Genomic DNA, 26,035 nt, shown 5'->3' on the forward strand with positions numbered 1-26,035 from the left:
TCTTTCATCAATGTTTCTACCTCTCTCTCCCTTCCCTTCCTCTCTCTCTAAATAAAAGTCAATAAAATATGTTTTAAAAAAATAAAAAGTCACTTGGAAGCACTGAAGCTTAGAGATGATGTTGGCAAAAGCCTTTGACCTCTCTACAAGAAGGTGACCACATACACACGCAGAACAGCTTGGCATCCTTCTGGTGTTTGGCAGCCTGGTTACTTTAGAACTTCCTCAAATTTGCATCCTTTGTTCTTTCTGCTCTGCACCCAAGATAGCCTGCTTTAAGGGTGGAAATCATTCAATTCCAAAGGAACTGTGTGAGCAAAGGCACAGAGGCATGAGCCAGCATTGGCTCTTCTGTAAACTGTAGGTTGACGTGGATGCAGAGTCCCTGTGACTTGGATAAGAGACTAGGAGGGGGCAGGGTAACCAGCTAAGGGAAAGTTCATTGTGATTCATTGACCATACAACTTACCCTGGGGTGGAAGGAGGAGAAATGATAAATTCGTAGAGCATGCAAACACCTTTTTTTACAATTAAAAAAATCTGCAAAAAAAAAAAAATGAGCTAACTGTACATGAAATCCTTCAAAAAACCAAGGCGACACACAAATGTAAGCTATGCCTTCCCTCAGGCTAAGGGAAAAACATAGCTTCCAATTAAGGACTATTTCCAGGCACATCATATTTATTCATTTTATTCATACAGTGATTTACACCTGTTTTTATTTGAGACATCCATTATTTCCCCAAAAGTGAGGAGGAGAAGGGGAGTGCGGAAGCTTGCTGAGCTGAGGGGAAAGGAGCAAGTCACAGATCATTAAATTCAAGAGTGTAAAGTAAAATGTCCAACCCAGGTTTTTTTTTTTTTGGGGGGGGGGGGAGACAGAGGATCTAATTCTTCATGCTCATATGTCTTTGGGTATATTTTCATTCATTTCTATCCTAGGCTTAGTGGCCGAATCCAAAGTAAATAACTAGTGTTCTCTGGAGAAGTTGATTTCTCTTCATATTAGTCTCTTTGGCTTCTGTTTTGGGTATTGGCTTTCTGTGGCTGCCATTTTGAAAGTTCTAAAAATAATATGTAAAAACAGCTGATCAGCAGAGAGCAATCCATGGTGAGGAAGGAGCTCAGAGTCCGTACCTGGAATTGTTGCAATTCTTCCCTCTTGACCGGGCAAGACGCTGGAAGATCCATGTAGCAGAAATTCTTGTCCAGAATCTTGCATGAATTCTCTAGATTCCATTTTCCTATCTGATAAGTGGGACTAGCTTTTGGAATAAGTTACTCGATGCTCTATCTTGGGTCAGCAACTATAGCTCCTGGACCAAATCCAGCATGCCAATTGTTTTTGTATGGTCGGAGAGCTAAGAATGGTTTACATTTTTTAATCATTGGGGGGGGGGGGATCAAAACTATCACAATGTTTTATGATGTGTAAAAATGATATGAAATCAGATTTCATTGTCCACAAATAAAATTTTGCTGACATACAGCCACCACCATTCATTTACCTACTGTCCCCAGTGCTTTCCAGTAGGTCTGTGTTTGTTCAGCCTGCTGTAACGCAACACCACAGACCTGGTGACTTAAACAACAGAAATGTATTTCTCACAGTTGTGGAGTGTGGGAAGTCCAAGACCTAGGTGCTGGCAGACCCAGTGTCTGCTAAGATTCCTTTTCCTGGTGCATAGATGGCTATCTTCTTGCTGTGTCCTCACATGGTGAAGAGCAGAGAGAGATCTAGTCTCTTGATCTTTTTAGAGGCACCACCCTCATGGCCTCACCTAAACCTAATCACCTCCTAAAGGCCCCACCTCTAAGTACCATCATATGGGGGGGGGGGTAGTGTTTCAACATATGGACTTTTTGGGGGACAAGGCATAACACACTGCAATGGCAGAGTTCAGGAACTGCAACAGAGACATTATTTCTGCTATGTGGATCTTCAAGTGTCCTGCCCAGTTAGCCTAGAGCCTAACAAATTGACTGACTGTTTACAACAGCCCTATGAGTGAGTTACCCTTTTCCCACGTGAAGAGAGTGAAGTACAGGAGTGAGTTGTTCTACTTAACTATCACACAGCTATTAAGTATGGTCAGGATCCCCACTGCCCAGACAGACTCCAAGAGGAACACTATCTTACATAATAAAAGCCTAATATGCTAAGTGTCTGGTCGTTCATTCAACCAATCAAAGTGTAATATGCTAATGATATGCTAAGGCCACTCAACTGCTCACTATGATGTGCACTGACCACCAGAGGGCAGATGCTCCAACTGGTAGGATAGCTTGCTGCTGGGGTCCGGCCGACCGGGACTGAGTGAGATGGGCTGGACACGCCCCGGAGCCCTCCTGCAGTCCCTCCCTGGCTGGCCAACCTCCCGTGTCCCTCCCTGGCCCTGATCATGCCCTGGTGGGGTCCCCCGGCCTGGCCTGTGCCCTCTCACAATCCGGGACCCCTCGGGGGATGTCGAAGAGCCAGTTTCAGCCCTATCCCGCAGGCCAGACCAAGGGACCCCACTGGTGCACCAATTCGTGCACTGGGCCTCTAGTTACTCTATATAATGCTGTCTCCCTAATAGTCTGTGCTGACCCTCCAAGCCAACATTCAAAACCCTTTGAATAGGTTTGAAGTTGAAGTCCAATGGCCTCTGAGAAGTCTTTCTCCACTATTTCAGCCTCTATTACAGTAGTCCCCCTCATCCTGGTTTTGCTTTCTGTGGTTTTAGTTATCTGCAGTCTACTATGATCCTAAAATATTCAATGGAAAATTCCAGAAGTAAACAATTCATAAGTGTTCAATTGCATGCCCTCTGAGAAGCATAAAATCTCTCACCATCCCATCTGTCCCACCCAGGATGTGAATCCTCTCTGTTCAGTGTATCCACGCTGTATACAGTACAAGCTTGTCACAAGAAAGGTGGGGGTGATGTGGGGTGAAGTTGGAGAGCTGGAAAACTGCTGTGACTCCCTGTTGCCAAGCAGAATAAAGCAGTCCAAGGGACATGAACCTAATACTTTATGAATTATAAACCCTTAAAGGTAACTGGTTAGACCACTTCTAAAAACTTATATCTTGATATGTTTCCTTATTCATCATTTTTTAAATTTTAGGAAAATAATATAGTGTACATAGAGAAATTCTGAAATACCCCAGCAGAGACTACAGCAGGACTACATCTGAAACCCAAGAGAGTAAATCGTAACTCATTGAGAAGGTAAAACAAAGGAATTTCATGTGGCTGATTCACATGTCCACTTGTTAAAATTGTCAAATGAGGAACTCCACAAAGTTGGGTGGGGCTCAACTCGATTGGTCTAGTTGAAATAGAGGGGGAAGTGAAAGTCAAAGGGGAGAATGGGACATTGATTTAGGGTAGAAAAAATACATTATTACAAATGATCTGGTTGTTTTTCAAACTCCTTAAGATCTGTGTTTTACAGAAGAAATCTCGGACAGTTCGGTGGGCGGCCATGAAGACACACAGCTCGGGTCTCCTGCGATGCATAGCCCAGCTGACTGATGTCCCAGACACTACTGTGTCCAAACCAAGGCCACACCTCCCTCAGGCTGCTCCCTGTCAGTGACTAAGCATGGGCAGGGAGCTAGTCCAGGGCCACGTCTGTGAGACACGGAACTGCTCTTGTGGGCAATTTTAAAAAATATTTTTTTTATATATTTCCGAGAGGGAGAAAGAGATAGAAACATCAACGATGAGAGGCTGCCTCCTGCACACTCCCACTAGGGATTGAGCCTGAAAGCCAGGCATGTGCTCTGTTCAGGAATCGAACAGTGACCTCTGGGTTCATAGGTCAACACTCAACCACTGAGCCATCATGGCCAGGTGGCAATTTTGGCTCAAGAACTCACATCGACGTAGACAAATACTAAATTTTAGAAGTGCATTCCAACCTGAGACTCTTTTGCTCCTTCCTCCTTTCCTTTCACAGGTGTGGGACCTGCATCCTATCTGAAGGCTCTCCGGTGCCTAGCACGATGCCTCCTCCTACTTCCTCCCTCTTTCTTCATAGGTATTCCCTCCAGGAAATTTCTTGGGAATCTAATCCTGTCTTAGTGTGTGCTTCTCCGAGGACCTGAACTTCCACATTAGTCCATTCGGACTTCCAGGTGATCAAGTGAGAGTCATTTTTAATATCTCCTCTTACATTTAGTTTGATTTTTATTCAGGGAATTGGAAAGAACTGATCATGAAAGAAAAATCATTCTCTTATTCCTTGACCCAGGGAACTTCTAGCATCTGAAAGAACTCTCAATAATGACCACAATAAAATCATTTCATCTTTTACTCTGAAATAACCAACTAAATGACATGGGTGGCTATTTACATGCATGCTTTAGGGATCAGGAGTCCCGAGGTGACTTGCCTGCGGTGATGATGTGTGGATAGGCATGGTAAAGACCGACATTGCCCAGCTCCTAGTCTTCCATGTTCTCTATGCTGCCGTGTTATCTACTAGTATATCTATGGTTCACCCCCAACTGCAGGAGAGGATCAATTCAGGCGACCTGAGGTGACCATTTTAAGTGACATGATCAGACAATCCAACCCAAAGAACCTCATTACTGCAAAACAAATAGACATCAGTTCCCTGGGTATTTCTTAACCACCCTTAATTGACAGGGTAGAGTTATTTTTAGCAACCTGAAAGGCCCCATCAGGTTCAGAATATAATGCTGGTGCCCAGCACGATGCCAAGAATACAAACGGTGCCTCACCACTCCTGGCTGACTGTTGTTGGATAGATTGACATTGTATCTCCCACATGGCATCATCCACTTCTTAAAGATGACAACTACAGCTATCTTTGTAAAAGGTGCTCATTTCAAGGGCAGCCTGGAGACTAACATGTTGACCAAAGCAAACAGAGGTGGCATGTACTGCACCCTTACTTTGTTGCAGACACTGTGCCAAAACCACCCTCCACCACTGCCCCATTTTTCAGGTGAGAAAATGGAGGGTTAGAGATAGTGAGTATTTTCCCAGTGTGTCACAGCTATTAAGTGACAGACATCAGATTCAACACAGACTAGACGACCACTCTGTCAGTCTATCTTCTTCCTAGGGAGACCCCAGAATTGAGCATAAAATTCCCCATTTTGGCCCAACAATGGGAGTCAACAAGACTGACATCATGAAGGGTTCAGGATTATAATTTATTCAGAGAAATATTTTTCAGTGTTTCACTCAAACCAGATTAATAATGTGATACCTAGAAAGGGTGTCTAGACTTTTTGAGCTATGACTTAAGTGGAAAAGGTTTATAATTATCTCATTAAATGCTTGTTAATGAATACTTCCAAGGTATTGCTGCATTTAAACCATTTCTCTTTAACGTTTTCTGAAGATCCCTATTATTTTGTTGGCATGCTAATAGTGGGGCGTGAACAGTCATAGGAGCTGCCCAGGGAGAGGATTAAAGGAAGCACACTATCTTGATTTCCAGTCTTGCTGAGAATGGGTATGGGCAGGCTTATGTGTGTGTAGGTAGGTAGGTAGATAGATAGATAGATAGATAGATAGATAGATAGATAGATAAGATTATCAGTTGTGCAAGAAAATGATGAAAATATAGGATACCAGAAAAGGAGAAAAGGGGGGGTCAAGTTTAGGTGGGGAGGTTAGTTTATTAAATTATGAAAATATAAAACATTGAAGCTCTGCTCTGGCTCTTAGGGAGCTTTGTTTTTTGCAGGGATGGATACCTGGGCAGAAACTCGAGGAGATACAAGTATGTATTAAGAGGAAGGTGTGAAAGACGAAAATACCGAGCTAATATGAATGCATTCACTGAAATCTCTTCACGCTCTTCTGAGAGGGGAAGCCCCTTCCTAGCTTTGGCACACGCCCCTCTTTCTGCATGTGTCACCTGGGTGATTTCTGGTTCCTTCTAGGCATCTCTAGATGGGCATGTTCATTTTCTGCTGACAGCAGAAACATGGGGGAGTGTTGATAAGATCAACCCTCAGGGTGTTTTTCTCCAGACCTCACCATGGCCCTTACTCCACAGTTGATTCTAAAACAGCTCCAACCCCCTTGAAAGTCCTTGTTGACAGCCTTTGCCCCACACTCTTTCCTAAGAACCATGTTAACATTAACACACTCCTAGAATTTCAACTTCCAAAAAAGATGTCAGAGACAGGCCTCTTTCTACCCTCACCATGCCTTTTGTCCTCTTTGGAGAGGCATCGGCCCATGGTGGTTAACATGAGGAGACAGTCATCTGTGGAATGGTACCATGAAGTCATCCCAGTCTCCTTTCTGCCCTTCTCTGCACCCCTCCCCTAACCTTTACCCACTCCTGGGACCATCATCCTACTATTGTTTTAATTCTTCCCCTCATTCCAGGTTATCTTTTCAGGGAAAGATTGTGACTGGGGAGAATTTCTCATGAGTCAGAGGGAGTCTCTGAAATGTTTAGGACTCACCTAGGAGGCAATGCGGGGTGACATTCTGTAGAAAGAGGCCTGGGTTTGAGTTCATTGTTTGTTGCTATTTGCATAACCTCGGCCATGTCACCTGACCTCAGTGAGCTTTAGTGGATAAACAATACCTGTTTTACAAACACAGCATATTCTTGGAAGGGCGCTGGCATGTCACCTCTTCCCACCTTCTCCTATCAAATCCTCTCTCTGGAGAGGTTCTGCTTCTGCTCTACTCCCTCGGGTGTGGTCCACAACCTAAAACAACAGTACCTCTCGGAAAAACATCTTCCCAAGACGAAGCTCAACTGGTGCCCACAGTGTTCTGTGTAAGTCCCTTCTTCCCTCGGAGCACAGCAGTAGAGCAGACTCAAATATATCAGTACAGGTTACACAGGAAGGCTGCTACAACCCAGATAGCTATGCCTACCTCCAGAGTTTCCGCCTCAGTAGGTCTGGGGTGACTAGCAGCTGGTTGATGCCAATGTGGCCGGTCAGAGGACCACTTTGAGAACCACGGGCATTGTCCTAGTCTGACAAGTATTTGCAGAGTCAGGATTAATCACGCTAGCTGCCTCAAGTCAATTCCCAGCTCTAATTCTTTCCAGCTGTGCAATCCGGAACACGTCAATCTCTCCAAGCCTCAGTCTCTCCATCTGTAAAATGGATATAACAATGATGCGTCCTTCACAAGGTTATTGCAAGGAAGAGTGAGCTCCTGCGTGTAGAGACTTCAGGAAGTGCTCAATGTTCATGAGTTGTTATGATTCAGGGAGTTCTAAAGCCCCCGGGTCATCTTCTCACTAAGCTGTGCTTCTCAAACCCCAGAAAAAAACAACAACAACATCTATTGTCACTATTGAATGAGTATCCCAGAGATGAAGGCAAGCTTCAGAGCACACGAGTAATTAGATAATGACAATGAGCCAAATATACCCAATCCCTGAGGTGGGGGCTGGGAGAAGTGGAGGCCCCCTAGAATCTCCCTGTAGGGAAAGAGCTCAGGATGTGGCATCACAAGCTCAGAATTTGGATCCAGGCTCTGCCAGTGTTTGGCCAGGGAACCTGAGACTCAGTTTCCTCATCTGTTCATGGGGATAATAATGTTCACCTCAAACTAAAGGAGCTGCCAGATTGTTTGGTAAGCTGTGGTCCTCCTAGCTGTGAGAAACCCAGCAGCTACCCAAATATTTGTGTCCCTTTCTGTTCCCGTCAATTAAGGTGCCAACGCTGATAAGCTGAGCCCAACCAGTGCTCCCTGCCCCCTGGCTGTGCTGCCATCTGGATTTGGTTACTTAACAAACCTTCATTTCTGAGAAAGGCCAGGTCACTCCACTCGAAACCATACTCCCCGGCCTCAACCTCACCGTGTTTCCAGGGAATGCCATGGGTCTATGTACCCAACTGTAGGTCAGTCCAAAAAAGAAGTGATTAGCAAAGGCTGGGCAGAGTCATGGTCAGCTAGAGCCACAAAACCCACAGGAGACAGAGGTGCATGATAACGTGTCTATTTCCCTTCCTCTCCTCTTTCCTCCAAGAAGTCAATTTCGCCAGTTACTGGACATACCCTGAAAGAAAATCCCACAGGAAAGCAGCACAGATTGTGTTTATCGTTTTGTTCCATTTCTCCTGTTTGCTCAGTAATCCTGGTAAATAGCTTTGTGCAAACAGAAACCTTTTGAAGTCTATTGAGTTCTCTCCCAGGACACTGACACCTCAATCTTCAGGTTTGTGTGTGGGTGGAGAAAGCACTTTGGCATGAAACTTCCTGATCAATGGACATGTAGCAAAAATGAAAGAACAGCCACTGGTCATTTATTTACAACTGACGCTGACAGTAGCGGTTCCTGGGTGTTGGGGATATAAGAGAACACAAAGCATAGCCTCTGTCCCCATGGATCAATACCTAATCAGGGAACATTCTAGATAACACACAGAATTAACTGCAGAGAATTTGGCCAATGAGCACTGGCTCCTTTTTAAGACATATTGGTCAAAGTGTGAGTACAGGAAGGACAAGTCTTTATGAAGATATCCACCTACTTGTGTGATCGGGGTTTTTTTTTATTGTGTCAGAAGAAATTATAACTGTAAATCATTTCCAGAAACAAGTAATGGAAATAGTTCATCTAATTCTTCTAAATTGGCTACACTGAACAGCTATTTGTGTATTTATTCATCCGCACATTTAGTTAACAATATTCTTTGGGACTTTCTATGTACCAGACACTAGAGATACAGACATGAATCTGACTAGCGCTCTCTCTTCAAGACTTCTCAGTCTAGTGGAGACACATAATTACTGTTGGATGATGAGTTAGGGGAAAGCAAGAATAACACGATACAAGGGAAACGAAGAGTATACAGCCCGTGTTATGTGTGTCGGACAATGTGGCTAATGCCTACTGGGGCCGTTGCAAGTGCTTTACATATATTCACGTAAGCTTCACAACAACCCCGCCAGGCTAATATTCTAAGCTCCATCGTACAGGTGGAAAAACTGAGCCACAAACATATTCAGTTACACAGTTAGTAAGTGCCAGATTTGGGAGCCCAGGTGATTTGTAATGTATGTTGCCTCTCCAACTAAACTCTCTGATGAGCAGTAAGAGATTTGGTGACAGCTCAACTCTGCTATCAGCTAGATCATCTTGCCCTACAAAAGCACCCCAAGACAAAACCTCTTATGTAATGGGACTTATTCCAGGTGGGAGAGACTCCAGTAAGAGTGTTTCCAAGACTGAGTGCCAAGAAGGGTTACTGACTTCCTTGAGTGGTGGTCAGAGAAGCATCATCATGTAAAACAAAGATAGTAAGATGGAGGGACAAAATATCAGGTTCCTGCCCCAGCCTGGCTCCCTCTGGCCATGTGACCTCTGGTAATTTGTTGGATTGCAGGTTCTCCTTTCAGTTCAGTGGGGATATCAATACCAACCTCAGGTCATAGTTTGAAGGGCTTGGATATGAGTGGATTTTAAGCTGCCATATGGATGCTATATATATTTTTATATGTTTTTATTTATTTTAGAGAGAGTAAAGGAGAGGGAGAGAGAGACAGAAACATCAATGAGAGATAATCACTCATCAATTGCCTCCTGCATGCCCCCTACTACTAGGGATGGAGCTCACAACCTGGGCACGCGCCCTGACTGGGAATCGAACCGTGACCTCCTGGTTCATGTCATGGGTCGACACTTAACTATTGAGCCACACTGACCTGGCCGGATGCTATGTTTTTTATTATCATTATTTGTTCTGTCGTCATCAGTTGTTGTCATCATCATTGTTGTCATCAAAGGCTTGGCCCACAAATATATCAAGATGTATTTGTTGAGTGTGAATTAGTCTTAGAGGTCAGAGTCCTAAGCTCAAGGTCATCTATTCAGTCCCAACCGAAAACCCTAGAGAGAAAGAGATCCTGGCAGGGTTTGGGTCCGGAAGAGGACATCGGCAGAGCTTGCTGACGTAGTATGACCTAGATACTCTGAATGGGCACTTTACAAAGACCCACAGAACTCTGCCAGCTTAGAGTGCCCAAGCTGCCCCACTGACCATCCCTGAATCACCACACACAATGCCATTCAATGATTCTGCGTGGAGCACGTGTCACCACCATTAGCTAAGGTGGTAATAAATTCTTTATCAGTATCATTGCAGTTTTATAGCCTTTTCCCAACAGTGTGGTATTTTCAGGTCTTCTTATCTCCCAGCCCAAGTCACATAATCTGGGCTCTTTTCATTCTTCAGGCTATGCTGTCCAGCAACGGGCTTTTCTTGCCTATGTCCATGCACGACACGGGCTGGCATGCTCTGCAGCCTTAGCTCCAATTAACTCTCTGTTTTGTTTGATTTCTAGCCAAAAGCCAGCAACTCCCTGGGTTTTACTCCCAGTTGCTCAAATAAATAAGCCAAATGTTAATTTGTTGCTCATTGATTACGGTTAAGTGCAGAGATGTTGTCACCGGAAATATTAATGTTTTTTTAGGAGCCCGCGGTGGCACCATAGTGGTATTGGGTTTTGTTTTGCTTTGGTTTACTGGGGGGGATGGGGTGGGGGATGCCCCTTTTTCAATGTCCATTATCTCATTTGATTCTCTGAAGAGCTTGGCAAAGTAGAAAGAACAGGAATTATGATCTGTATGTCATGGGGTGGAGGAAACGGAGCACAGAAAAGTTAGGTCGCTTGCCCATGGCCACTCGGCTCAGAAAAAGCTAACGCAGCTAGAACTCGGGCAACCTGACCCCCGGTTCAGCGAACTTGGGAGTGGCTCCATTTCCCATATGTCATCATGTGGGATAGTAATAATTTATATAATATGTTTTCATAGACAATTTCTGGGTTATCCAGAAGGCTTTCCATGTGATCAAATATGTCAGTAACATGCTATATACTGTATCACTCTGTTGGAGGTTCACTGTGCTAATGAGCCGATGAAAGCCTCTGAGAAGTCCTGCTGTACGAGATGTACACATTTTTGTTGTTGTTGCTTGTTTGTTTGTTAATCTTCACCCGAGGATATTTTTCCATTGATTTTTAGGGAGAGTAGAAGAGAGAGAGAAAGACAGAGAGAAACATCGGTGTGAAAGAAACACATCAATTGGTTGCCTCCCACACAAGACCCCACTAGGGAGGAGCCTGCAACCAAAGTACGTGCCCTTGACTAGAATCAAACCCGGGACCCTTTGGTCCACAGGCTGATGCTCTATCCACTGTGCCAAACTGGCTGGGCTAGATGTACACATTTTTGATCCAGAATTGTCCGAACACATTCGACCATGAGGAGGCAAGGGCAAAAGCAGAGACCATGTGCCAACAGCAGGGGTGCTTGGGTGCAAAGGAAAACTGCAAGAGTGAGAAGAAAGTGGATCTGGACATATTTCAGGGGCAGAGCCCACCACATTGCTGGTGGACAGGATGCAATCAGGGAAACTATCAAAAAGAGGAGGCAAGGAGGAGTCGGAGACGTTAGGTCTGAGCAACGATATGAAGAGAATGGCCACTTCCTGCGGGAAGCTCTCCTGGACTAACAACCCCACCCTTCCATTGTAGTGTCTCACTGCACCAGAACCCTTGTCTTCAGAGGCTGCACAGTTTTAGTTTGATCACTGTTGATAAAAATTTTGAAAATAACTGAGCTTATAATGTTTTACTTACTGAAGTCCGCCCTCTACATTTTCAGGTGCCACATCCATTGATTCAATCAGCTGCAGATCAAAAATGGTCTAAAAAATAAAAGGTTACATTGTTGTTAGGCTTAACTATATGTGGACTATGAAGGCTCACAATGGTTGCATCTGTAATGAACATGTACAGACTTTTTATTGTCATTATTCCCTAAACAAAACAGTGGAACCATTTCCCATATGTCATCATGTGGGATAGTAATAATTTATATAGTATGTTTTCATAGATAATTTCTGCACAGCTCTCACATTGTTTTAGGTATTGTAAGTAATCTAGAGATGATTTAAAGAATACAGGAGGATGTGCATGGGCTATATGCAAATGTTGTGCCATTTAAAAATATATATATATATTAATTTTTATCGATTTCAGAGAGGGAGAGGGAGAGAGAGATTGAAACATCAATGATGAGAAAGAATCATTGATCGGCTGCCTCCTATACACTGGAGATTGAGCCCGCAACCTGAGCATGTGCCCTGACCGGAATCGAACTGTGACCTTCTGGTTCATAGTTTGATGCTCTACCATTGAGCACGCTTGTTGGGCTATTATTCCATTTTTTATAAGGGGCTTGAGTATCTATAGATGTGGGAATCTCTGGAAGATGCTGAAACTGATCCCCTGTGGATACCAAGAGACGACTGTACCATGTCCCCAGCTTCTAGCACATTGTAGGCACTCAATCAATATTTGCTGAATAAATGAATGAACAGAGACTTGAAAGCAGTAAATGCTTAACAAACTGTCGATCTCCTGTTACTAATCAATCTAGCATGCAGGTATGATTAATATTACCAATCAATTTAGCAGATGGTGGGGAGTTGGAGGATAGTGGAGGAGTCACTACTGACGGTTAGGAGAGGATGGTCAGAAAAATCTAGTCTGAACGGGAGCCCTTGGGCAAGTCCTTTCCCTTCTCTGATTCCAGCTCTTCCAAATCCCACTTCACAAGGGGGAGGATAATATGATTTCCATTAACCCTGCATCCTTGCCGCCCAGGGGTCTATGTGGAAGCCGTGGCCTGTGGCCTTGGAAACGTGATGTGCGACACTGCCCCACAGACCACGTCTGACTAAATGCTCTACCAGCTAGCGCAGCTTAAGTCCTCCAGGCACCAGAAGAGAGGGATGCATTGGGGCTGGAGTCACCAGGAAGGCTTCCTAAAAGATTTCCTTCCTCCTTCCGAGACCTTGAATTTCAGAAGTTGGTGATATTCAGTGGGGAGGAAAAGCATCCTTTTTAGTTTTCATCACTCCCAGTCTGATTGGCAGGACTACAGGCTTGCCCCTTACCTGCTCCCAAAGGACCACTGAGCCAAAGCCCCTGGCTCTTCTAGACTTCACTGCTCTCTGAGCCTTGCCTTCCTTTTCTCGTCTAGTTAGGAATAGACAAAGATACACTTCCCATCTGGACCTTTCTTAAACCATTCACCCAAAAGGCTGGTCTCAGGTTCCAGGATCTGGGCAGCATGCTTGGCCAGAGGCCCCGCCACGGTGCATGGAACAGGCCCACATGACTTCCCTGGCTCTCGCTATGAGGGCTCTCCCTGAGAAAGCTACTGGGCAAGTCATTTTTGGTTTCAGTTCGTCCCTTTTTCTTTTCCACTTGGTCGCCCAGGGTGACATCTACCCTGAAAGTTTCTCCCCCGGGACCATCCACGCCAGCACAGCTTGCTTGTCTGGGTGCAGATGTTCTCAGCCCCCAGTGCTTCCTTTCCCCAGAAGAGGTCACTCCTTGATTAAGAAAACTAGTAGTTTTACCCCAACCTCCGGCCCCCCGCTGCCATTCAATAAAAATGTCTTCTCCTAGCGAATAACCAAAGCCCACATGGCCATTTAATCTTTACTAATGTTTTCACCATTGATTTTATCATCATTGTTATTCTGAAAAAATACTCATTGCCCTGTGTGGTGATTATCACATCAGTCTTTGCAGAGATCTCAGCATGACAATCATTTTATTTCCTCCTCAAACTGACACTCTTGCTACTACTGAAGGACAAAGACATGAACTAGCTTACATCAAGATTATCAACTGCATGCCTGGCTGGTGTAGCTCAGTGGTTGAGTGTCTACCTAAGAACCAGGAGGTCAAGGTTCAATTCCAAGTCATGGCACATGCCCAGGTTGTGGGCTTAATCCCCAGTAGGGGGTGTGCAGGAGGTAGCCAACTGATGCTTCTCTCTCATCATTGATGTTTCTATCCCTCTCTCCCTCTCCCCTCCTCTCTGAAACCAATTAAACATATTTAAAAAAAAAAAAAAAACTATCGACAGCAAAGGTTAGCAGAAACCTTTGGTGTTGAGGCCTATTCCTGATCACAAGTATTGAAAGAAAAGGCATCAATCAGGGTTTAATGGGCTGGCCACCTTTCTAAGGCAGGAGTGAAAGGCTGGAACATAGTAGTCATTCAAGGTGAGAAGCACCATCCTATAAAGACGGACAGATAATCAGGGAGGTGATTTGAAAGCCAGTGGCTGGGCTAGCGGGTAGCTTAACATTCTTTTCATCTCCAAGATTCCCAGAAAGTAAACAATGGCAACCAAGCTACAAAGACAATGGCAGCAGAAAAGCCTACCTAATCATCATGGGATGGAATCAAAGATCAGGCCATGCACCGTTGATTCTTTGTCATTGAATGAAGTGCCTGAGGTACTTAATATGTCATTCTGAGTTTTTGCTTTCAAGTAACATGTGGAGAAAAAGAATGGGAGGAAAGAGGGCAGGTAAGTGATTAACAGAGGCTCACAGCAACCAGAGGTTTAGAAAACCAGAACCATTACAGTCTAGGTGGTTAAAGAGGGAGAAGTTCAACAATGATCTTGGAGAAAAAGGGAGAATGGAGTTGAATACCACTATCAAAGCTGCCTTAGTTGTGAATGAATTGCAAGTGACCACTTAGCCTTGGAACATACACTCGGGCTTCAAAATCCCAGAAACAAAAGTCATATAACCAAGACCTTACATCTGAGAATTACCCTTCACTCATCAAATTCCAGCAGATGCTAGGGAGACCACACCCAAGCCAGTACGCACCAGAATGACAGAAAGCTACATTCTCATCAAACAAGATCTTACCATTGGGAACAAGTCTCATAGCTTCAACGATTTGGTTTCTTGGCAAGAGCCAAAAAATGCTGAGTTCCCCTCCCTGGAAATGGCAGAAACCTGGGAGAAGTCATAGGCGGGGAGGGCCATATGCTCAGCACTCTTCTGCATGACACAGGACTTACCAAAGGGGTGACAGAGATTTCATAAAAGCTTTATAAGCCACAGTCGCCTTCATAAAGACCAGCTGTTGCCATCAGCTCTGTAATAAAGGCTCAACAGAAAGGTTGGGCCGGATTCCTTTCTGTGTTTCCCAGGTCTTAGAAATCCCTAATAAGTTATCCTTCCTCATTACTCTTTACTCAGATCCATAGAGTTCCACGAACATGCAGAGAATGATCCGTAGTGAGCCTCCAACAAAACTAGGGACTTCTTAGAAAGTATTGCCTGAAAATTGTGCTGGGGTTTTAAGCCACAATAGCTGGTTATGCCCCATGAAAAGCTCATAGGTCGACACCTCTTCACCTGTTGCCCGCCCCCCCCCCCATCCTGGCCCCATCTGTCTTTTCTCCACTCCCCTGCCAACACCACCATTTAGCCTCGTTCCCTAAGAAAAAAATGGCTTCTTTCTGAAACCAGAATCCAGTGTCATTGGGAGGTATGAAGACTGATAGATAGGACAGCCCAACAGTATGGAGCAGAACAGAGGGACACATGGAACAAGTCAAGGGCATGCGGGACACTGCTCCCCTTAACCCTGAAGCCCCAGGGAAGTTGGTCCCTTTGAGCAGATTCTTCTCTCTGCCCTGCATCCTTTCTTATGTGTGTCAAGAAGTTTAAAAAATGGGAAGTATGGTCGTAGATTTTTGGAGAGACTTGGTAAAGCCTTTTGGAAGGACAATTAGGCAGCACTTATCAAAAGCCTTAAAAAGGCATGTCCTTTAAATTAGAAAGACCAGTACTAGTGACTTATTTCATGCTCACAATTTGGTGTATGTATGTTCATCACAGAGTTGTTTTTAATGAGGAAACATTAGAAACAGCCTATAGGTCTACAAATGGGGATTTGGTCAAGGACATTCTGATATATTCACATTATGTCATACTTAGCAGTCATTCAAAATGGTTTAAAAATATTTCATTGATCTGACAGGAAGTTTATGATATATTATTAAGTGGGAAAAAAGATTTCAAAATAATAGTTGGGATAGAATTGCACTTTTTGTTTAAATATATAACAAATTATAACAGTTATATACTCATAAATTTACCCATTACGAATATGATAAAAATTTGTGGAGTGATGGAATTGGAAGAGCTTGGTGTAAAATTCCTGCGGTGGTGATGTTACTGCCCGAAGTTTTGGCATTTTTGACATGAGGTAATTCTAAGGCCCTGAGCATAGAAAGAAGGTCTTTTCTGAAGTGGGAGATCCTTCCTGCTGTCAGTCCCCAGGAAAAAGGTGTGTCTCAGAAATTAAGCATTAAAAAGAGAGATTCCCTTGCTGGGTCTTTTGTCCTCAAAAGTATATGAGACTCATAACCCTTGAGAGTGAAATATCAAGGTATTCTCAAAGCTTAATTCTGAGTCATTTTGTTTGTGCAATCCCTTAGGAAGTTGCAAAATCTTTTGTCCTTTTGATCTGTTCTGGGGAGCCAATAATAACGATAGTAATAACTGCCGTCTATGGGGTCGGGCTCTGCGTATCCATTTTCTCCAGGCCTCCCCCAGCTGCGTGTGAAATGGAAGGGCACGGCCCTGTGTTGCAGGAAGGAATAGCTCACATTTCTGAGCATGACACTGAGCCGGACCCTCTCCTCAGGCCTCTGCACAGATCCTCATCACAACCTTTAGAAATAATGACATCACCTCCATTGCACCACTGAAGACACTGACGAGGGGCAACAGAGAGACCAGTGACTTCCCCAAGGCCACACAGCTTGTTCGTGGTGGACACAGAATTCAGTTTCAGGTTGTTTAGTTCTAGAAGCTCTGACTACTAAGCTCTACTGCCAAACCCCAGAAACATGAGAAGGTGGTTAATCCACATTCAGATTTATGCAAAATCAGGGAGCAGAATAACACCAGCATGAAGGTGGCAGAGAGAGGGAAGGGGAAGCCAGCCTCCCCGAATGGGAAGATGGGCGCCGGTACTGCTGGCTCAGCCCCCACCACCCTGCTGCCCCCATGACTCTCCATCCAACTCGAACTTGGACAACCTGCTTTCCATTTTATTAACAGAGGCCGCATTCTTTAATAAGCCTGGATCTGCCTGTGAGATGTGTCCATTTGGTCCATCTGATACCCCTTGCTAATCCAGGAACAGTGAGGCGCTGAGGTTACAAGGCTAAGGTGCTTCCAGCCTAATGGTAAACTTACCAAGAAACTGTAAATTGCCTGGCTGGTGGTGCTCAGTGGTTGACCATCTACCTATGAACCAGGAGGTCATGGCTAGATTCCCGGTCAGGCACATGCCCGGGCTGAGGGCTCCATTCCCAGTGTGGGGCCTGCAGGAGGCAGCCGATCAATGATTCTCTTTCATCACTGATGTTTCTCTCTCTCTGTCTCTCCCTCTCCCTTCCCTTCTGAAATCAATTTGAAACTATATATGTATTTTAAAAGAAACTGTAAATTATGGACCATGGCAAACACGTGATCAGGGAGGAGGGTGCTCTCGGCTCTGTGGGGGAGAGGAAGGCCATGCCAAGCACAGCCTGTGGACACCTGCATTTCTGTCACCGGCTGGCAGGCCTCATTCCCAACATGGTTTTCGGTGCCCTCCAGGGGACTTCATGCCACTGATCTACGAGAAGGAGTGCGTCGCCTTGCCGGTAGACAAGCTAAGACATCTGAGCCAGGGATCTCTACGACCACAGACAGACATTCCCTGCAGCCATCCTCAGCCCGTCTCCCTGTCCATCAGAGCAGTGACAACAGCCGAAGTGGCTGTCGGGAATCAAATGAGCCTGGACCATGGGCTGAGGCTGCCTTGAGACCCAGCACAATATAAGAGTTCTACCTCTCGCTTTATACTTCGCCTCTTCCGAAAGCTCCTCCAGCCAGATATCAAACATACACCCACATGCCCCACTCACGCACACTCAAGCACATACCCTCACACACGTGCACAGACTCTCCCAAAGCAAATATTATTTTAAAATGCTTGAGGGCAGTGACCTGAAGGTCTATTGAACTTGAACTACCGCAGCAGCAATTTTCCTTTCAAGCCAACATTAGATCCGATACTGATGGCCCAGATGCTGTGTCACGCTGAGTAAGGATTTCATGTGGCCTGCGTCAAATTGAGCCCAGCACGCGACTAATCCACAATCAGGCTCCTGTCACTCTTATATCCCTCTTAGAATCGTGTCAGGAACTAATGTCCTGTCATTCAGCTTCAGTGGGCAATCATTGGGACTTCCTCCGATAAAGAAGGGAAGCAGGGAACCCGCAGCTGACCTCCCTGGGGCTGTGAGGGGTCGCAGGCCCAGGAACTACCTTCCCCAGGATAAATATGTCTGAAGTTGCCTAACTTCCCCGCCTGATCTAATTAGTAAACACCTTCAAAGGGATCAGGCTGACTTTTGAGACAAAGTCTGCCACACGCAGCAGAGGCGAGCAAATAAATATTGAAAGGGCACATCTGTGTAGGTGGAGCGGGGAGGGGAAAACAGATTAGAATCAGAGAGGAGTTAATGTTGGGAGTTCTGTTGTGCAACTGTCCTTGCCCTTGCCCCTCACCCCTTCTCCAGGGCTTCTGGGGACCTGGCCCCCTAGACACCCAACCAGCCAGTCTCCAGAAAGAACTACCCAAGACCTGGACTCACCCTGACCAGAGCCCTGGTCACTGGTTGCCATGCTGGTTTTGGATGTTAGAAGTGAACGAGATCTAGCTAATGGAGCAGAACAGTGCCATCGAGTGTCCATGCAGGTGGCTGCTAATGGTGTTGCTGTTTTAATCCATCCAATGCTGGCACTTCAGGCATGACCAGCAGTTCTCCACTGCACCTCTGCAGAGACCAGCCCTTCTACAGCGTGCCCTGACTCTTCATGCTTTTTCAGTGGCTGGCACAGCAACTAATGAGACCTCCCGGTCACACTAAGGCTTAAGAGGAATCCAAGTCCATGGTGCAATGCAGTGCCGATGAACTATATCAGTTCCAACTCCACAGTTAACACTCCAGGAGGACCTATGACAGAAGCATTGTCGTCACTGGATTGAAACCACCAAAGCCATACTTGGAGTTGAAGTTCAGTTCTCTGGAGTAGACCAGATGAGTAGACCGATATAAGCTTCTTTAATACATTTGACTGCACATGTCCCAGGGATGAATATGTCTAAATATTACTTTTCTCATTTCACAGAGGAAGCTGAGATCTAAGTACATCAGATGGGCCACATATACTCCAGTCTGCTTTGTTTTGTGTTTGTTGTTTACTGATTTGGTTTTGGTTTTTCTGCTGTACCATGTATATGATTATTCACTCAGCAAAAACTGTAAAATACTTGAAGGCAATAATCTTGTCTGTCTTCTTTCTACTGTATTCACAATGCACAGCTGAGAACTGGATCCATATTCACTCATTCGTTCGTTCATTCATCCATTCACTCAAAATATATTTATCATACATTAGGGATACAACAATGAATAAGACCAAAAAGTTACCTGTTACCATGAAGTTTACATTTTAGCTGAGAGAGACAATCAATCAATAAAGAAGCATACTAATGAAGGAAGTAAGAAAGGGAGGAAAGAAGGAAGGAAGGAAGAGGAGAGGGAGGAAATAAGTAAAATATCAAAACCTCATGAATGTCCCGCAGAGAACTGGGATTGAAGATGTAATGAAGAGAGGCAGGGTGGCACCATGGATTCAGCATTCAGGACAGGATTCTTGAAGGAGGTGACCTTTACACTGAGATCTGAATGACAAGGAGGACTCCAGAGAAGATCAAAGGGAAGAGATTGCAGGCAAGGAGACTAGGCAAGCCCTGCCGTGAGCATGAGCTTTAAGGGTTCAAAGAGCTGAGAAAAGGCCAGTGTGGCTTAAGCAGGACAGTGAGTGAGGGGGAATTACACAAGATGATGTCATTGGAGTAGGTAGGAGCCAGGTGACACAGGGTTTTGTAAGCCAGGGTTAGGCTCATTCATCAAATATTTGTTGATTGAATAAATGCACAGGCCTTGAAACACTGTGAGGATGTAAGTACCAATTGCCATTCAGGAGTTGACAGTTGCGTCAGAAAGATGAAAGAAATCTACATCTACTCACTCAAGAAATGTTTACTGAAGCCCCAGTGTGTACCAGGCACTGCGGTAGATAAGAGGGACACCAGGGTGAGTAAGCCACACTCCGTGCCTTCAACCAGCTCACAATTTTAAGGAGAGACGAGCACAGTACAGAGCAGTGAGGAAATACTATGTGAGCAATTGGAAAACATCTGTCTCATTCTGAAAAAAGTCAAGGAAAAAGTTAAGACAGCATGCAAATTAAAACAAAAAGTCAAGGAAAAAGCTGAGACAGCCAAGATGAAAGAGTTCAGAGATCGGTTGGACCCTGCAGGCTGGAAAAGGTCAGGGAAAATTTGCACAGAGAATATTGGATTTGAGCAGGATCTTCAGGAATGAATGGAACTTGGAGATAAGAGGGAGGGGTTCCTCGCTAAATAACAAACTCGCACAGGTTTAAATCAAAGGTCAAAATCCAAGTGGGGCATTCAAATCTCCTGACAGCCTCTACTCTTCCCAACCAGCACCTTCTCTGCACACATACCTACCCCTCCATGCTCATCCCCCCTTTGGGCTAAAACACAACTGAAATTACCTCCTAACCATTCCCCACATTGCTTAGCATCCTACTCACTCCGAAATGAAAGTGTGGCCCGCCCCTTCTAAGTAAGAAGACCATGTATAGCTTCCTGATGGTTCAATATCCCATGAAGGGATTCCTAATTATACCGTATGTTTCATCTTGGGACAGTTCTTTTCCTCGGCAAAAAGATCCATCCTTAAATGCAATGGAAGTTTGCTTCCTTGATACAGCTGTTCATTAATCCTAATTTTAATCTCTAAAGTATTTTGGTCAAATAGGATTGGGTCTGAATCAATACCAAAACCCTCAGAGCATATAACAATAAGCATTGATTTCTCACTCATGACCCTATGGGCTGCTGAAAAGACTCTGTTGCCTGCTGCAGGGTGGTGGGCATGGCTGTCCTCTGCTTTTCTCTCATCCTCCTTTGGGACCAGGCCAACTGGGACATGCTTATTATGGTGATGTTATTATGGTGATGGCAGAAATACAGGAGAGTAAGTCCACTATAGGCACTCTGTAACTTCTGCCTACATTTCATTGGTCAAACCAAGTCACAGATCCAAGTCCAATGTAAAAAAAAAAAAGTATTCAAGAGGAGAGTACACTCTGCCCACCATGGCAGGAATAGAGACAATGATATGCAAATTGCAGCCCATCATTTAATTCACCATAGAAGTTACAAAGAATTCATCCCACTTCTCCCACTATTGTCAAATCTCAGAAGGTAGAGCTTGTGCCCCTATAAACATCCTTACTTTCCAAGTTAAGTTTCCTTAACTTCTTATCCACCTTCTCCTTGCTCTGATCTGCACACATTCTAGTTTGTTAACATTTCTAGCTAATTTTGTCCATCAGGTGTGGTCATGGCATTGTCTTCCAATGGGGATTTGCCAGTACAGGAAAGTGGGTGCATCTGTTAGAATTTGATGCCCAATAAGCACTCTAAAAGTGAGCTTATGATTCTGTGGGTAGGCCATGCAATTTCTCTAATCTGGGCTGGGCATCAGAGCTCATTTGTGTATCTGCAATCAATCAGATGGCAAATGGGCGAGGTGTTGGTTGGTATAGGATGGCCTCAGCTAGGATACCTGGGGTCTCTCACCACATGGTCTGTATTCTTCCAGAAGGCTAGCCAGGATTATTTACATGTTGGTATCAGGGATCAAGGATCCAAAAATGGAGGCTGCATGCTTGAGGAATAGATTCAAATGGCACAAATCCCTTCTACCACATTCTATTGAGCAAAGCAAATTACAGGGCCAACCCAAAAACAAAAAGCAGGAAAATAAACTCTACCTAATATGTGAAAACATTGCTGTGTGTCTATGGCAGCCCTCACAGTGCTGGGCACACAGCTGGTCATTGGCTGCCACATAAAGTCAAGCAAAAATAATCCACACTCAATGCAACACAATTCCAATGAGATAAATCAATGGTTCATGCATTTTTTCCAGTTAAGTCTTTTTATTTAAGATTAAATATTCTCAGCTGGTGTTACTCAGTGGTTGAGTGTCAACCCATGAACCAGGAAGTCACTGTTTTGATTCCCAGTCAGGGCACATGCATGGGTTGTGGGCTCAGTCCCTGATGGAAAGTATGCAGGAGGCAACTGACTTTTGTTTCTCTCTCATTTATGTTTCTATCTCTCCCTTCCTCTCACTCTAAAATCAATTTAAAAATATATATATAATAAATAAATTTTTTTAAAAAGATTAAATACTACATGAAAATCCAACATGGAAACCAGATGAACATGGAAATACTTTAGCTATAAGAGGGGACATTCCTGAAGTTCTTTCTCTTACTCAACTTCTCCAATCCCCATCTCCCCTAAGGTATCTCAGGCCTCCTTGGAGGCCATGGAACAAAATTTAAAAACCATTGAGTGAAGCCAACATCTTCCAAACTTTGTGAAAAGGGATCCTCCATAAGCAATGCATTTCACAGGGTGACTCAGAGCACACAGCCTGAGAAAACTGAGATAACTGTTTCTCAACACGACCTCGCCTTCAGTGTGATACACTCTGTTTTCTATTTTTTTTTATTTTGAAATGTTGGTCATGAACTACTAAGTTGATTTTATAACCCACTACACAGGTCATTCCCCACAGTTAGAGACCAATGGACTGGATGACCTCTTGGAGAAATATTTCAACATTAAAACTATTGACCTATGGTTCCATGTCTTCCATATCCTCGATTTCCATTATTTATTCTCAGGAATGAGAGTCTGGGGTTGGGCACCACCAAAAAGAGTAGATGTTAAGTTCTAGATAAGCCATAAGGATGTTCCCAGAATAATGGAGACCACATGACCTCGTGGACACTAAAATCAGTAGATGAGACTTATAAGAGTTCGCTAGAGAGTCTGACTACCTAAGTTAAATTGTGCCAATTACAGCCTGAATTACTTGGAACTTATTACTTAAACTATGAATACCTCAATAATGATCTCTTTGGATATTTAGGTCTAATATTAATATCTACCCTGCCAGATTGTTAATAGCATCAAATAAGATAGTATATAATGGGCTTAGCACAGCCAGGAACAGTGTCAGGATCCTCTAAAAATAATAAGTAAGTAGATGGATTTTTCTCCGCTAAGTAGTGAGCTCAATTAATAAGACAAGAGAAGGATTGCTGTCTCTGGCCCCTACCCCTATTTTACTACTCAGAGGGATCTGAGTTCAAATTCTTCTACCATTTAAGAGTTGTGGTCTCAACAGTGGTCTTGGATGACTCAGACTTTTTGGAGCCTCAAGATTCTCAACTGAGTAATGGAAATAACAAAACCTACCTATGATGTTAGTTGAAATAATAAAGGTAAAACAGCTGGCACAGTGTCTACTGCATAGCAAATGCTCAATAAAAAGGAAAGACCCAGAGAGAGAAAGAGATCCTGATAACATCCAGCCAAAAAAAAAAAAAAAAAATCAAAGTGCTTTGAAAGCAACTGTTCATATTTTGAAAATAACTGAAAAACATTCAAGTTGTGTAACAAACAGCCACCCACAGCCAAATCACACTGGTTATCTCAGCTATGATTTAGTCATCTAAAATCAGAGCCCTACCAAGAAGTTCCAATAACATGAAGTCACAAAATTCATCACTCTTTGGTGTGTGTGTGTGTGTGTGTGTGTTTTGCATCTGTTTGGCTGAGCAAACACAACTTCTTCTTGGTGCCACAAAAATTGGTTGGGGTTTCATAATAATTAAGGCAAGTCTCTACCATCAAGAAATCTATATAATCAATCAATATCTCAACCTCACTCCCCTTTTTACTGAGCACTTACTATGCGCCAGGTATATTTACAGACATCACTTCACCTAATCCTCTGGGCAACCTGAGCACACAGGGCTTTTTTGTTTTGTTTGTTTGTTTTTGTAATATCTTTTTATTGATTTCAGAGAGGAAGGGAGAGAGAGAGAGAGACAGAAACATCAATGATGAGAGAGAATCATTGATCAGCTGCCTCCTGCCAGCCCCACACTGGGGATCGAGCCCACAACCCAGGCATGTGCCCTGACTGGGAATCAAACTGTGACCTCCCGGCTCATAGGTCGACGCTCAACCACTGAGCCACACTGGCTGGGCCACACAGCGCTTTTAATTCCCATTTTACACTTGAAAATCCTGAGGCCATGTAAGTGTTAAGAGGCAGAGCAAGAATGTGAATCCAGACCGCTCTCTCAAAGCCGAAGTCCTCTGCCACTTCCCAATCCTACTCCCACAGATTAATAATAGATGTAGATAAAGATCAGCAGAACATGACATACCAACTGCCTAGCCCCTCTATGTGTATATCTTAGTGGGGTGGGGTAGGGGTTAAGAACAAGGACTTCAGACTTGGCCAGACCTCACCTCAAATTCTTGCTCTACCACTAATAACTCTAACATTCAAGAGACAGAGATGATCAGATGGATATGTGATATAAAGTTTTGTAAATGCATGCACACACAAACACCACCCCCCACCCCAGACTCAGCGCTGAGAGGCATCTTAGAGAACATCCAATCCAATCTCCTTACTTGGCCGTGGAGAGAGCCAGCACTGGGTGACCATGAGAGAATTGGGGTGCTCCTGCCTGAGGTCCCACCGGCAAAGAGAACAGTCACCATTCAAACAAGGGGCATCAGAACCGCCCCCCCCCTGCCCAGTGTGCTATCTAGAGCCCCACCCCAGCCCAGCTCTCTGTACAAATGTGCGCAACTTTTCCAGTGGTTACTCCCCAAATCAGAGGAAGTGCCCGGCCCTGATAAGGCAGATTCTGCAGAAGAAAGCCCATCGCCTTCGGAGATTTTTGTCTGTCTGCTCATTCGCAGAGGTCACAAGAAGGGCAGGGGAATTCTCTCAGGACGTGACTCCTGGGTCTCCACACCCAAGAATGCAGGAAGGTTTAAACAAATCAGACCTCCGGCAAGAATTCAGACAGGCTCCCCCAGCCATCAGCTGTTCCGTTGCTAAGAGACTGGAGTGAGTGGGAAAGGCCAATAGCCATATTTTTCCAACTTATCTGCACAGTTATGCCTTTGCCCCCCTCTACCCCCCCAGGGGTTGGGCTTTCTTAAGAACAGGATATAACAAGCAGGCCCGTGGAGAGAGTGAGAGTACATTTTTTTCAAGAAATGAACCGAGTTTTTCCTGGACATGAGTGTCATCCAGCAGAGAGCTGGCTGCTGCCGATTTCGGATCTGATGCAATGTTGGGGAAAGAGCCTCTGAGTACACATGACTCAACAAAATATTCAGTTTGTATCCCTATCTCTTGGGGAGATGCACTTATCAGCACCAACAAGTGCCATGGTGTTGGTAAAAGTGTCGGGCTGCTTGGTCATCGGAGAATTTAAAAGGAATTTTAAAAACCAGCAAGGGTTGTGGGGAGGTGAGCATTTGAATCACTCCGGGACTTTCCTTTTCGGTTGCATTCCAATCGGACAGACCTAAGCCTGGCAGAGCCCTGCCATTGCTCAATGTCAAAAACATTCGCCTGGAATGTGAGACATGTGAACTTGGACACCCCCTGCAGCTTCCCTGTGTGGCCCCGCTTGCTGCATCACTATAAACACAAACCTCCCTCCCCCCAGAAGGTCCTGAGAGCAGAGGCAGAGCCGGCTGGGGCTGGGGGAGCAGGGAGGTGGCACATTGCACAGGAAGGAAGGCAGGGACACAGAAGTGAGCATTCCTCCCCCAAGGTCTTTGTACAGATTCACGATCCACTCTGATGAGCAGAGCAGAGATGGAAAATGAGCCCTTGGGAACAGACTGGTGGATTTTTTTTTTGCCTTTAGAAGAAAGCAAGAATGTGAATTAACTTCCTCCTTCTCTGGGTTTGTACCTGGCAGTTTGAGGCAGAAACACACACACACACACACACCTGCTACAATCACTTATTTCCTAAGAACTCAAAGAGTGGATATCTAATTGCCTGTTCTGTCCTCTGCCAGAGACCCCTCCCACCTTGGCTTAAATAGTCCAGGTAGCAGTCCTTACCACATTAGTATAAATGAGAACATAACTCAGCATACCCCAAAAGCCCATTGAGAACTTGC

General features: G+C 44.5%; 1 long non-coding RNA gene across 2 annotated transcripts in view; it reads right to left on the reverse strand.

Moving 5' to 3' along the window:
- Positions 1–11,594: 11,594 nt before the first annotated feature.
- LOC106697901 overlaps positions 11,595–26,035 on the reverse strand; it is a 265,045-nt gene continuing 250,604 nt past the window's right edge. For both annotated transcript variants that reach the window (XR_002830399.1, XR_002830400.1), the window contains exon 5: positions 11,595–11,662. This is a non-coding gene — a long non-coding RNA (uncharacterized LOC106697901). The remainder of the gene's footprint in view (positions 11,663–26,035) is intronic.

Source organism: Myotis lucifugus, unplaced genomic scaffold, assembly GCF_000147115.1.
Source record: "Myotis lucifugus unplaced genomic scaffold, Myoluc2.0 scaffold_113, whole genome shotgun sequence".
Classification (NCBI taxonomy): domain Eukaryota; kingdom Metazoa; phylum Chordata; class Mammalia; order Chiroptera; family Vespertilionidae; genus Myotis; species Myotis lucifugus.